This window comes from Cavia porcellus, unplaced genomic scaffold, assembly GCF_034190915.1.
Source record: "Cavia porcellus strain 051 isolate PalLab524CR breed Dunkin Hartley unplaced genomic scaffold, mCavPor4.1 scaffold_11, whole genome shotgun sequence".
NCBI lineage: Eukaryota > Metazoa > Chordata > Mammalia > Rodentia > Caviidae > Cavia > Cavia porcellus.
This window is the reverse complement of record NW_026947494.1, coordinates 4,877,291-4,889,534: the sequence shown is the minus strand read 5'-3', so window position 1 is coordinate 4,889,534 and position 12,244 is coordinate 4,877,291. Positions and strand designations below refer to the sequence as shown.

The 12,244-nt window shown below is 43.6% G+C and overlaps 1 long non-coding RNA gene across 1 annotated transcript; it reads right to left on the bottom strand.

Annotated features, from left to right (window-relative positions):
• Window positions 1–509: 509 nt before the first annotated feature.
• LOC134477979 (uncharacterized) lies at window positions 510–8,063 on the bottom strand. The gene is made up of 2 exons (XR_010050317.1): window positions 7,704–8,063; window positions 510–1,243 (listed from the first exon to the last, which is right to left on the bottom strand). It is a non-coding gene; the product is annotated as an uncharacterized LOC134477979 (long non-coding RNA).
• Window positions 8,064–12,244: the final 4,181 nt, after the last annotated feature.

The following is a 12,244-nucleotide window of genomic DNA, read 5'->3' as shown; positions in this document are numbered from 1 at the left end:
TCTCAATAGATGCTCAGATTACTAGCTCTAGACCTGCAAAATCAGTCAAACAATACAAGCATCGGTTTGTTTTTGTACCTCAGTTGCTAACAACTCAGCCTCTGTTCCTCCATATCAGCTGACTGCTTATCTCCCAGCCCACATGCCAGCTGGATCACAAAAAAGAGAAATTAGGTTCTTGTTGCTCCTCCCAGGACCTGAATGGTCTCCATCAGCTCACAGGAAGGGCAAATTGGTTGATTTTTCTTAATTTGATCAAGCTGAGATATCACAGGTGATGGTTACAAGAACATATTTTCCCCTCCTTTAACTTTCTGTTCTATTTGAGCCCTCATTGGTTCAGGGGATGCTGTCTGGCATGGTTGAGAGTAGATCCTCATTGCTCATCTTACAGACTCAAGGGCTGACCTCTTTTAGAAACTAACTCACAGACATGTGAGAAATCATGCCTTCCCAGCTATGTAGGCAACCTTTAGCTCAGGCAAGTCAGCCCATAGTATTTACCATCATAGTAGTGAAACAGGCTTTATTTGATTGCATTAAGGATTTCACATCAACACTGGATCACAGCGTCCACTATTTCTCCCATTGTATCTTCGAGGAAACTACAGTTTAGAGGTAGCATCCAGGCAAAGGAAAATTCATCAGAGAGCTGCTCACTTGGAGCTCGGGTGCAGGGAGATGAGTCCTCCAGCTCCAGCCAAGAGAGGGACTTGTGTGGAAAGGCACCCTGACTGTGGCCTCAGGCCACATGCCCACAGGGCCTGCTGGTTCCCGCTTTGGCTCCTTCCCACATTGTTCACCCCTGGACTGAGAGGACAAGGACTTCCTGGCAGGGTAGGCTTTCCTTGAGCCCCTGTAGTGCACACCCTCAGGAGGAGGGGTGAGCACAGAGCCTAGAGCTGCTTGGCTCTGTTTCTTTCTGGTCCTGTGTAACAGATCTTAGGAGTGACCCTTCTCGGGCATCAGAGGCTCTGAAAATCTCAGCTTTAGATTCAGAATGTCCAATGTATCTCTGTTCTAAGTAAAAGTGATATCATAACAAAAACCAAATCAACTCTGCAAAATGAATTTTGACTTAGGGGCATCATTTATACAACACGATAATGTTAAATGTCAGATTGGCTGGGCAATATCATCCACGGTAGAGGTCGCTGGGAAAGGAGTTCTTAGATAGGATTAACAGTCTAACCAGCAGATGGCTCTGCATACTGTGGCTGCCCTCCACCAGTCAGTTGATGACCTGCAGAACAAAGACAATGATGCTTCATAGCAATGAATGTTCTACCTAAGACTGCAGATACCCTGACTAATTTCTAGCCTGCTGCTTCAAGTTAGGTGAGCACAGATGGCATCAGCACTTAATCAGAGTCCTAGACTGCTGACGTGCCTGTGAATTTAGGGTTAGCCATCCCCCGTCAACATCTGCCAACTCCTTTAAATGTGTGTGAAGGTTATGTGTATCTCTGTCTAGATGTATATGTTTATGTACCTCTAAATATCTATTTATATAGACAGTAAATGAAAAACATTTATAAAAGGAGGCAGAAAAGTTTATATAGGGATACAGAGGCAAAGATAGATCAAAATAGATGATATAGATGAATGGAAGGTGGACAGCAGGTTGATAGATGGATAGAATGGAGAGAGAGAGACAGAGAGAGAGAGAGAGAGAGACTCATCCCCCAATTATCCACTAACATACGCAATCTTTCTACCCTGTCTTAGCCCAACAAACAAATCCACTTCTGGTGGAAATGTCCCCATGTTCCCTGTCCTCAGGTGCTTTATCTCTGATCATGGACTCTTGCACTCCTAAGACTGCCCCAGTTTCCTCAAGGAATAAAGTATAAACCACAGCAACTTTTCTTGAGGGTCAGTGTCAGACAGCAGATCTCAGCTGTTAGAGAATTTTAGAAAGGACGGCCACGTATGTAAGAGGTTTACATTTTTGTGTTCCATGGCCCTCTGATTCCCTTAAGACCTTATATGTGTCAGTATTTTGTTCATTTTCCCTTCTTACCTTGCAGTTCCAAGAAGACAATTTTTAAATTACGCTTTGCCAAGAACACTGACAGACAGAGAATGGAAGCCTCTCACCCAGACTGCACGGTGTGAGGCCCCAGCGCCCCTGGGGTCTTTGCTTACTTAAAGAAGAGCAGAAGGTCTCATCTAAAACCACCTCCCTCCTTTTCTTCAGCCCACAGGAGGGAAAAAACCCTGAAAGTCCAGTTTCAAGATGTCTCCATCTTTCTCTGTTATTCAAAATTCTATCAGAAAGGCAAGTGAATCTTACAAATCTTTGATTTTTTTATAATTAGAACATTTGGTGGTAAAAGAAATACACAGGGGATGTATAAAACTAACCAAGAGGAGATTATCAAGAAATTATTTTCAAAAGCCAGTTTAGCCTAATTAAAAGCCTACAAAGGAATTTATCCCAAACACAAAAACCATGAAGATTTAGAAATGGAATGGGTGAGATATTGCCAGGCATCGTGAAATGTCTGTAGATACGAATGGGCTATGGGATCATAATATTGTTATGTCTTCATCTCCATGACCAACACCAGTTCATCTACTGAACAGATCTTCCTTCTCCTGGAGGCTGGGTGGCTCCTCCTGCATCCTACCCTCCACGGAATGTAAGTTGCGGGTGCTGGCATTGCCTGGCTAGGTCCCCTTTCCTGCCACTGCTCTGTCTCTGATGAAGTGAACCTCATTTGTTTTAAATCAGGCTTTCATTTAAAAATGTTTGGTGCATAGACGCGCACTGTGTTTTCTTCATCCGTGCATGATTCAGTGACTCCCGTGAACAGGAAGGTATCATATACTTGAACAGCATTACGGTCTATGTTAAGTCTTCTCATCACAAAAGTAAGGATGTCAGACACGTGTGCATTAACATCCCACTGTGTACACGGATCTCAACCTTTTAAAAATACTGTATTAGAACGTGTTTGCAGTACATATTGAACCCATTCCTTGAGGGAAACCGGCGCGCATGCACACACCCCACATCTTGACACAGTTTAAAACACTGAGGCCCAGTAAAGTCACCTTTCTAACACCCCTTTTTACAGCCTTGGGGAAGCTTTGCCTCACCACCTGCAGTTCTGGGCCTCCTGCCTGGTACCGCAGGGATTGCTGGACATTGTTCTGGCAACAGCTACAACTTCGTCTTTAGCTGATGAGACTCTGAGGCTAGGATCCTTCCCAGTCAAAGGCCTCTGGGTACTTCAGCCCAATGCCCCCTCAGAATGGTTATTTTTGGGTTTATAAACATGCATGGGTTGAAATCCTCCAAGACAATACAGGCCATGTCCCTCCCTGCTGATGGATGTGATTCTCATTCATCCCGTTCATCGCACCTTATTTCCCACTCCTTGCTGCCCTCCTGACAGTGCAGATTTGAACCTATTTCACTCGGCCTGCAGAGCACCCTTCGAGCTCCCAGGAGAGCTGCTCTGCTCTTTACAAATGCTCCCATTTGTCCTGAAATGCCTTTATCCCCCTCAGATTGCTGTCTCAGCCGGGTTAGAATTCCAGGTTGGCACTTATCTATATTGGTACAATAGAAATAGCCATTGTACACTGGTTTGATATTCTCTATTATCCTTGGGCTTCAGTACAGATGGTATTTCCTTAAAAATAATATTTCACATTTCTCCCTGATTTTAGAACTGTTACCATTGGGCTTTATTGGTTTTACCATTTTATTTTTGGTCTTTTCTCTCAGTCATCTCCCAGGACTCCAGTTTAATATGAGTTCTGATTTATCCTCTGCATTTTTTCCCTTTCTCCTGTGGTTTTAATCCTTTTGCTTGTCAGCATCTAAGTTTTCTCTAGCACACCTCCTTGTCCGTGAACTCTCTTCAGCCGCGGTTAATTTGCTGTTAAATCCATTTATTGAGTACTTAGTTCAGCTAATTACACATGGCCACTCCTGATTCTTCTTTAATTCTCTGTCAAAAGTATAATGTCACTAGCTTATTTCCAGGTACATGCTCAAGATTTTAAATTTTAATCTTCTGATCATAATAAATAATGATATTTTAATGTTGGTACTTAGTGTTTCTAATCCCTAATGGGTTTACATGATTTTTTGGCTTCTGTATATTAACTAATGAAGTTTATTGGTCCATTTTAGATATACACAATGCTCACATTCATCATAGAGACTCTGTGCCGGTACATGATATAGCTTGATTCTTTCCCTGCCCCACTCCTCTCTTCTCTCTTCAACTCCTCTTCCCCTCTCTATTTACAAAAGTTTTTTCATTTATTCCTTCCTTTTCTCGTTTCTTTCTACTCCTATCCTTCCTCTCCCCCTCCCCCTCTCATGTTCCTCTTCTTATTTGAACATTTTTTTTCCTTCTGTGTATTATCTATTTTACATTTTGGTCTTTGTTTACATTCTTGGTTTCTCACAACAAAATAACAAGGTGATATTTGTGCATGTGTGTCCAATTTATTTCATTCAACAGTGTGTTCTCAAGGTTCAACTATTTACCTAGAGATGTCTCAAAATTGTCCATTTTATGCTGAGTAGTGTTGCATTATATAAAAGAACCGCATCTTCTTTATCCATTCATCAACTAATGGATATTCAGGCTGTTTGCGAGATTTAGCTGTTACAAACTGTGCCACTATGAGCATGGGCGTGCACGTATCACTGTGAGATGATCTTTCTAATTCTTTAGAAAGGATACTAGGAATGAGAATAACTGGATCAAATGGGACCTCAACTCCTAGTGTTTTGAGGGGTTCTGATTTTGATTTAGAATGGTTGCACCAGTCTACACTCCTACCAGCAGTACAGAAGGGTTACTTTCCCTCACGGTCCCACCAGCATTTGTTATTGGTTGGTTTGCTGATAATAGCCATTCTTTCTGGAGTGAGATGGAATCTCAGTGTTGTTTTAATTTGCATTTCTTGAACGAACAAGGATGTTGAACAGTTTTTCATATATTTACTTGCTGTTTCTAATTCTTCATCTGAGAAGTGTCTATTTATTTCAGATGCCCATTTTTGGATTGGGTTGTTAAATGTGGGGGTCTGATTTTTTTTGGTTCTTTACATATTCTAGATAGTAGCCCTTTGGCAAAGTTTTTCCCACACTGTAACTTGCCTCCTCACTCTGTTGGCAGTTTCTCCTGCTGTGCAGTTCTTTAATAAGTCAAGATCTCAGTTATTGATTATTTGTGATAGTTCTTGTGCAACTGGGGTTCGCTCATGAAGTCTTTGCCTATACCAGTCTTCAAGACTATTTTAACTTCTAGCAGATTCAGTGTTACTGTTTTAATATTTAGATTTTGAATCTGTTTCAGTTTTATTTTAGTGTACATTGAAAGATGTGGGTCTAGTTTTAATCTTCAGCATATGGAAAGACAAGTTTCCTAACACCTTTTATTAAAGAGGCTATTTTCGTCATGGAAGTACCTTACTTCTCCATCAATTGTGAAAGCTAGTTTTGCAAGGTACATCAATCTTGTTTGTTGTTTTCTTGTTAAGGTTTGCAAAACCTCACTCCAAGTTGCCTTTGACTTGAGGGTTTGTGTTGGGAAATCTGCTGTGATTCTAAAGGGCTTTCCTTGATAGGTGACATTTCTTGTGTTGAATTTCTAGGATAGATTTCAGGGATATATTCCTTTGTACAAATTTTTTTTGGTCACAGTTTACATGCCTCAATTATCTGCACGTCATGTCTTTTTCCCTTCTCAGGATGTTTTCTGCCATGACTTCTGCAAGCAGGTAAATTTTTGTTATTTGTGATATCTCCAGCTTTCTCACTGATTCCTATTGATTTTATGCTATTCTTCTTGCAGCTGGTGGATTGATTTCTCATGGTTCCTTGCTGTTTTTAAGAAATCTTTTTTAATGATCACTAACTGCAGTCTTATGAGAGTCTGTCCTCACCTTGACTTATTCTGCTGTGCATACTTTCAATGGAATTTTTAATTTCATGGATATCTGCTTGAACCTATTTCATTTCTATGTTGGGTGTTTATGGTTTCCGTCATTTTCTATGCTTCTCTGATTTTTTATCTGTATGTGCTCTATAGTCACTAAGTGTGTCTTTCTTTATGGGCTCCACTTGTGCAGCTATTTGAGAAATTATTTCTGATTTGATTTTTTTCCAGTCTCATTCATTTCCTTTGTAATTTCCACTGCTGCCATTCTGAGGTCCAGGTGGCTGGCCTCCAGAGGTGCCACCTCCAGGCTGTGCCACCTCTTTACCTGCTGGGTTTACCTTGGGTAAGCTGAAATTCTGAGGTTCCTTCTTGTTTAAGTGTCTTATTTTCTGGTTTGTTTGCTTGTTTGACTCCTGGCCTGATGCTTATAAAATGTCTACGGTGAGTTGCTTTATTGCTAGTATTTAGAAATGACTACTTAGAGGTATCTTCCAGATGTAGCTGGATTTTGGGTTTTCAGTCTGCTATAAGATCCAACCTGTTTGATTTGATTAAGAATGAGAAGTTGCTGCCTACTTGGCCAGCCCCTTGTTCTTAGGCACTGGCCTACAGTATTTTTAAGATCCTTGAGCAATCTCAGTCTTGCTATACCAGGAAGAACAACCAGTCAGAACTGTGTCACTTTGGCTAAACTGGCACAACCAGCAATTATGATAGCATGAAACACAACCTAGAAAATGGCAAACTGAGAGAACTACTAATTTGCCACATTTTACTTTATGAATTGGATTTTTGGTCACCTAACAAAAATGTAAAATAAACCAGAAATTTGTGTGTGGTAAATAAGCTCTCAAATATAGCGGTTTTACCCTTAAGGAAGAAAATTTAAAAGGAGTTGGAGAAATTGAAGAAGAGAAAGACACAAAAAGCATGGCTGGAGGCCAAAGGGAGATCACACAGACTTCAGGAATACGGAGAAGAAGACATGAGCAAAGCACAGAAAGAATAAGTAACAACAAGAACAGAACAACGACAACCGTGAACCATATTCTCAGTCATATAAAACAATAACAGACAATCAAGAAAAAAATAAACAAGAAAAAAGGAAAGAAAAATAAGAAGAAAAAAAATGTTCACCTCAAGGTGTGTCTCCGCTGCCACTGGTGGACAACTCGGGCAGTCAGAGTGCAGACCCAATTTATTGATTCCATCAGGCCAGCTGCAGCATTGTAGTGGGGTACTGGATAATCTCAGTGAGTCTGAACCTTTAATTCCACTGAAGTTAAAGCTGGTTTCTGGCTGCGAGGCTGGAACCATACCCATTCAGCCAGCAGCAGTCTGTTGCCCACCTCAGGCTTGAACTTAGCTCCCCCAGTTCTTGCCAACTTGAGCTCAGCTCCCTGATCCTGACATTGGAAGCTACTAGATATGAGTTCTGGGCTCAGTCGGTCCCTCTCCAAGATGGCTCCCAGACAACTAGCTTCTCTTGGGATTGTTTAAACCCAAGTACTCCACCAGCCCCTGCAGTCTGCTGCCTCCACGGCTCTGTTCCACTGGTGAATTTCTCCACGGAGGCCTCTGGGATTACCAGTAGTCCCTACGTGTGTACAGGATGGAGCTGCTGTCCTATGCAGTGAGTCTGGCTCAGAGAGGAAGCACTGCCTACCACCTCCTCCTCCTCCACTGAAGCCTCTCCCTTCGCTCTTCCTGTGGGCATCAGTTCTTACTTCAAATCCTTGCTGAGTCCCAGCACCTCCCTCCCTCCCTCCTCCTCCTCCTCCTCCTCACGTTGCTAGATTCCAGTGTCTGGACACCAAATCTCACTGAGGCTCCTTCGCTGCTGCCTTTCGCTCCACCATCTTCCTAGAAGCTCCTCTTTTGGTTTTCTTTGTAGTTTTCCACTTGTGTGCCAGCTTCTCTTTGACGTTTTCACCAAGCATTATATTTAGAAAAAAATCGTAGAAAAATCAAATTCATACCCTTATGCCATTTACTTTAAGGGGAGCTTTTTACTCATTGAAGACTATTAAAATTTCATCCAAATGTGTTCACTATGTTTGAAATCTTTGCTTTACATCCTTGTGACCAAGTGAAAGAAATTCTATTTCTAACTTCAGTTTCTACTGATTTGGGGGTGTCTAGTTGAAATAAGACATCTGATTAAGACAGACGTCACACAATCCTGGACTTCTTAAATTACAGTATGTATTTCTTAATTCCACCAACCAATTACATCAAAGTTTTACTAACATTGGGCTATCAAGTGGAATTACTCAAAGTTGTGAGTTAATTGTTCTTGCAAAGTAATTAGAATGGACAGATTTCCTAATGTTTTTACCAAATAGACTTAAAAGTTGAGGAAGAGTCATCACTTGAAAAATAATTGAACAGGATGAAAAGTTGTTTCTGGTTTTAATGTTTGTGCCCATAAATAGTCACAAAGGTAACAGGTGACCTCAGTCCCCCCACTGCACTCATACCAATTGCCATGATGGGAATATTTCTAAGGGTCTTGCCTAGTTCTTTTGTCATAGGTCACATTTCTCTCAGAATATAATTGCTTTCTCTCATGTCTTACTTACTTTTCTGGCTTCTGAGGAAAAATAACTGGCACCTGAAGTTAAAGGGGGAAAGATTTGCTTAGTTCACAGTTAGCAGAGGTCTCAGTTCATCATCAGCTGACTTCAAGGCAGGGTGGCACACGGCCGAAGGGCAACAATTCATGGTGGCAGAAGACAGCAAAAGCAACAAGAGAGAGCAAGGCAAGCCTTTTTCTGTCGCTTACCTTGTATGCAGTCTAGCAGGATTCAGAGGGTACCAATTCAATCAGTGGACTGATCCAGCAATCACTCACCCTTAATCCTCTTCCTAGTGTCTTTGGTTCTGGCCCTGTGGTGGCTTCAGAGCCAGTGAAGAAGACAGACAGAAGCACTGCAGTGTTGCACAGTGTTGCCCGCCCTTCTGCTGGGTGGTTCTTGGCAGAGTGCTCATTGTCGTGTTTTTTACCAATCTTATAAAGACACTCACAAAAGAAGACTTCCAGAACTGCTTCAGAGAGTGACAAGGACAGTGTGGTGACTGTGCCCAAAGCTTATTCAGTGATTAGGTTCAAGATTGACCTTGTGAGAAAATTTGATTTAGTTCTCACCCGACTCAGTTTGCAACCAGAATCATGGAAAAAATTAAGTTCAGGAACCACAGAACCACATGAACCACATTTTGAGAGTGATTGATGGCAATGTGTCCTTTATTGTAATTTTAAAAGTTTAAACATTCACCATCTATTGCAGTTACCTGGCTTAATCTTGTGGTTTCTCACCCCACCCCATTTCTAGCCTTTTCCCCATAACAGAGGGGGTGGCCGGTGTTGGCACTGCCACCTTTCTCCAGGTGTTTGCAGCTCCTGGAGAGGAGCCCAATAGCACAAAGGACTCCACTGTGCTGCTGGAACTCGGGCTGTGATTGGCAGGGAAATACGCATGCAAACACACAGAAGGAGAGAATGCCGTGTTACACCACAAAGAGATTAACAAGCCCCGGGCAGTATAATATTGAAAGTTTTCATAAAGGATTGTCAGAAACTCTTTTCTCCCCCAGAGATAAGTATCTTTAATATAATAGATATCAGACACTGCAGTCCCTCTAACGATCAGCAGAAACCCAGTCTTTGGGTTGACTGTTGTGTAGAGCTAGCTGGGAGGGAAGAGGAAGGACAGAATTTATCAGAGCAGCCTGCTGACAGTTGAGGACGCACAGCCCCGGGTGAAGTCGGCGTCTTATTCCAATGGTTAACCTCACCCAGCAGGAAGCTCAGAAACGCCACCAGCTTCTGTTCAGCTTCAGTAATAAGACAGCAACACCTACCGAAAATTCAAATTGCTTGCATGTTTAACTGTCTTAGGGCTTCCACGTCGTTCATATTATTTAAAAAGGCTGTAAGTTATCTTTCTCCTGATAGCTTAACCTCCAGTAGGAAAATTTGCAATGTTCGTCTGATTCTGAATATTTCTAATGTGAGGAAGATCAACAAATTCAGTTAACAACCTTAAATACCAATCTCATTACCATTAAAAAATAATGTATATAAGTTAAGTGTAAATGATAGAAGCTGGAAATTCAGTTTTACTACAATTATAGCACGTATAGCTAAGTTCTGTGAATTTGCATGGACAGCTTCATACTTCCAGGCAGAAATGTTCACTTTGTGCTGCACAGGGTGGCAGGCACTAGACAAAAAAATAAAGAAGGAATAACAGCTCACTGCTCTGTTTCAGAAATGCGCCCACTCGTCTTCCTTTTCTCCCGGGAGTGGGTGTGTTCAGGATGGAGGCTGCGGTTGGTGCGGGCACTTCAGGAAACAGTGCCCAACAGAGTCTCAGACATGCTCACTGGATTGACTACGGGATCCACCCAGTTGATTTTCTCTGTTAAGTTCTGAGTCCTGGATTCAAGTCACCTCTGGGGCCTCATTTCTAAATGAAATCGGCAAGTGATTCTTGAGGAAACCACCAGTTTGCTACTTACTCTTAAGCTTAATGAAATGTGACCAGCAACAATGTCTGTCCTCCCCTATTTGCCTTGTGCTGTAGTTTAGGTGGAAAATACCCTCTCCAGTCCCGATGTGGTCAGATGTGGTTCTGGATCAAGAGGTTGACGCGTTCATCAGTGGATTCAGCCATGGATGAGTTCGTGGCTCCCAGTGCTCTAAAGAGGTCGGGTCTGGCTGGAGGTGGGCCCTGGGGTGGGCCTGGGAGGTGGACTCCTTTCCCTCCTTCTCCCTACTCTGTTTGCTTTCTGGTTGCTGCTGTGTGAACAGCTTCCTTCTGCCAGGCCACTTCTGCCTTGGGTTGAATCTTCTGAAAACCATGAGACAAAATAGACCCCACTTCACTGTAAATTGCAGCAATTCTTTTGTCTCAGCAGTGGAGAAGTGTCTATTACACTTCGTAATGTATGCATTTCAAGAGGTCCAGCACTGGCAAAACGGCCAGTACCTGCTTCTTCCACAAGAGGCGACATAGAGTAGGCTGGCCACCACTTAGGACCATGACACTGTTTCAGGCTGTGATACACACTTGAGATAGTGCAATGGGCCTGCTCTAAAGCTCTGTCACTTCATCCCATCTGCCAAGGATTCCACAGGGCTTCAGAGGCAGCTGGACAGAAGCCCCTGGGTAGCTGAGCTCCCAGAGATAAGAAAACTTCTCGGGGACACACAAGAGGGAGCAGTCCTGCCTGTGCTCAGACATCCACTTCGGTACCTTAAAAATACTTCATCCAGGCCCAGACTTTGGAGTCATCCAGGTTTGCATTCTAGTCCCAGCATTGCTGCTCACAGCTGAGTGGTTTTGTCTGCTTCCTCCGCCCTTTGGCAGGTCCTTCCCTCATCTGTCAAGTGGGCAGAAAACTGCCTCCCTGGAGGGTCTTAACAAAAAGGAGATGTATGATGGAGTGACCAGCACACAGCGCTCATCACTGCAGACCACAGAGCCCTGGCCAGCTGGGCTCATAGTGGGGCCAAGACCAGCAAGGCCAGGTCTCCCGAAGGCCTGCCCTCCTCTGTGGGAAGGTGGCACAGGGTTCAAAGGATGAAGAAGACGTTTCTGCACTGCATGAAGAACAGGCTGCAATGAGCAGACAGGCAGGCTGCAGGGAGCTGCGGATGCCCGGCTGATGTGACGGTGACTGTGGGCCATCACCCTCGCGGGGCCATGGGGCACCCGGACAGCTGTTAAAGCACCCTTCTGGGTGATTCTGTGAGGGATTTTCAGAGACTGGCCTTGAGTCAGAGACTTGGTAAGGAACATCTACCTTTAGCCAGTCGGGCAATTGCCTTCCCACTGAATGAAGCCATAGGGGCCAGTCAGAGAAAGGGAAATTTTCTCTCTATGTTGGACTGGGACCCCCTACCTTCCTCTGACACCTTCCCTAGACACCAGAGTTTCAGCTCTTCAGATTTCAGGACTTGCACCAGGACACAACCCCAATTCCTGGGCTTTAGGCCTTTAAGCTTAGACTTAGATGGACACTGTCAGGTCCCTCACACCCAGCTGTCCCCAGCTCACAGGCAGGACCCCTCAGCCCCCGGTAGCTTTTATAGTCCAGTTTCCAAAACAAACCTTCTCTCCTCTCTTCTCCTCTCCTCTCCTCTCCTCTCCTCTCCTCTCCTCTCCTGTCCTCTCCTCTCCTCTCCCGTCCTCTCCCGTCCTCTCCTCTCCTCTCCTCTCCTGTCCTCTCCTCTCCTCTCCTCTCCTCTCCTCTCCTCTCCTCTCCTCTCCTGTCCTCTCCTCTCCTCTCCTCTCCTCTCCTCTCTCTCCTCTCCTGTCCTC